Here is a 2,500-nt window from a genome sequence, read left to right on the forward strand (position 1 = left end):
CACCTGGCCAGGCCCAGTCAATCTTGATACGCCTCACCTGGCCAGGCCCAGTCAATCTTGATACGCCTCACCTGGCCAGGCCCAGTCAATCTTGATACGCCTCACCTGGCCAGGCGCAGTCAATCTTGATACGCCACACCTGGCAAGGCCCAGTCAATCTTGATACGCCTCACCTGGCCAGGCCCAGTCAATCTTGATACGCCTCACCTGGCCAGACCCAGTCAATCTTGATACGCCACACCTGGCCAGGCCCAGTCAATCTTGATATGCCTCACCTGGCCAGGCCCAGTCAATCTTGATATGCCACACCTGGCCAGGCCCAGTCAATCTTGATACGCCTCACCTGGCCAGGCCCAGTCAATCTTGATACGCCTCACCTGGCCAGGCCCAGTCAATCTTGATACGCCTCACCTGGCCAGGCCCAGTCAATCTTGATACGCCTCACCTGGCCAGGCCCAGTCAATCTTGATACGCCTCACCTGGCCAGGCCCAGTCAATCTTGATACGCCTCACCTGGCCAGACCCAGTCAATCTTGATACGCCACACCTGGCCAGGCCCAGTCAATCTTGATATGCCTCACCTGGCCAGGCCCAGTCAATCTTGATATGCCACACCTGGCCAGGCCCAGTCAATCTTGATACGCCTCACCTGGCCAGGCCCAGTCAATCTTGACACGCATCACCTGGCCAGGCCCAGTCAATCTTGATACGCCTCACCTGGCCAGACCCAGTCAATCTTGATACGCCACACCTGGCCAGGCCCAGTCAATCTTGATATGCCTCACCTAGCCAGGCCCAGTCAATCTTGATATGCCACACCTGGCCAGGCTCAGTCAATCTTGATACGCCTCACCTGGACAGGCCCAGTCAATCTTGATACGCCTCACCTGGCCAGGCCCAGTCAATCTTGATACGCCTCACCTGGCCAGGCCCAGTCAATCTTGATACGCCTCACCTGGCCAGGCCCAGTCAATCTTGATACGCCTCACCTGGCCAGGCCCAGTCAATCTTGATACGCCTCACCTGGCCAGGCCCAGTAAATCTTGATACGCCACACCTGGCCAGGCCCAGTCAATCTTGATAATCCACACCTGGCCAGGCCCAGTCAATCTTGATACGCCACACCTGGCCAGGCCCAGTCAATCTTGATACGCCTCACCTGGCCAGGCCCAGTCAATCTTGATATGCCTCACCTGGCCAGGCCCAGTCAATCTTGATATGCCTCACCTGGCCAGGCCCAGTCAATCTTGATATGCCTCACCTGGCCAGGCCCAGTCAATCTTGATATGCCATACCTGGCCAGGCCCAGTCAATCTTGATATGCCACACCTGGCCAGGCCCAGACAATCTTGATACGCCACACCTGGCCAGGCCCAGTCAATCTTGATACGCCTCACCTGGCCAGGCCCAGACAATCTTGATACGCCACACCTGGCCAGGCACAGTCAATCTTGATATGCCACACCTGGCCATGCCCAGTCAATCTTGATATGCCACACCTGGCCAGGCCCAGTCAATCTTGATATGCCTCACCTGGCCAGGCCCAGTCAATCTTGATATGCCTCACCTGGCCAGGCCCAGTCAATCTTGATATGCCACACCTGGCCAGGCCCAGTCAATCTTGATATGCCTCACCTGGCCAGGCCCAGTCAATCTTGATATGCCACACCTGGCCAGGCCCAGTCAATCTTGATATGCCACACCTGGCCAGGCCCAGACAATCTTGATACGCCACACCTGGCCAGGCCCAGTCAATCTTGATACGCCTCACCTGGCCAGGCCCAGACAATCTTGATACACCACACCTGGCCAGGCCCAGTCAATCTTGATATGCCACACCTGGCCATGCCCAGTCAATCTTGATATGCCACACCTGGCCAGGCCCCAGTCAATCTTGATATGCCTCACCTGGCCAGGCCCAGTCAATCTTGATATGCCTCACCTGGCCAGGCCCAGTCAATCTTGATATGCCACACCTGGCCAGGCCCAGTCAATCTTGATATGCCACACCTGGCCAGGCCCAGTCAATCTTGATACGCCACACCTGGCCAGGCCCAGTCAATCTTGATACGCCTCACCTGGCCAGGCCCAGTCAATCTTGATATGCCACACCTGGCCAGGCCCAGTCAATCTTGATACGCCTCACCTGGCCAGGCCCAGTCAATCTTGACACGCATCACCTGGCCAGGCCCAGTCAATCTTGATACGCCTCACCTGGCCAGACCCAGTCAATCTTGATACGCCACACCTGGCCAGGCCCAGTCAATCTTGATATGCCTCACCTAGCCAGGCCCAGTCAATCTTGATATGCCACACCTGGCCAGGCCCAGTCAATCTTGATACGCCTCACCTGGCCAGGCCCAGTCAATCTTGATATGCCTCACCTGGCCAGGCCCAGTCAATCTTGATACGCCTCACCTGGCCAGGCCCAGTCAATCTTGATACGCCTCACCTGGCCAGGCCCAGTCAATCTTGATACGCCTCACCTGGCCAGGCCCAG

Source organism: Oncorhynchus mykiss, chromosome 21 (genome assembly GCF_013265735.2).
Source record: "Oncorhynchus mykiss isolate Arlee chromosome 21, USDA_OmykA_1.1, whole genome shotgun sequence".
NCBI classification, from domain to species: Eukaryota; Metazoa; Chordata; class Actinopteri; order Salmoniformes; family Salmonidae; genus Oncorhynchus; species Oncorhynchus mykiss.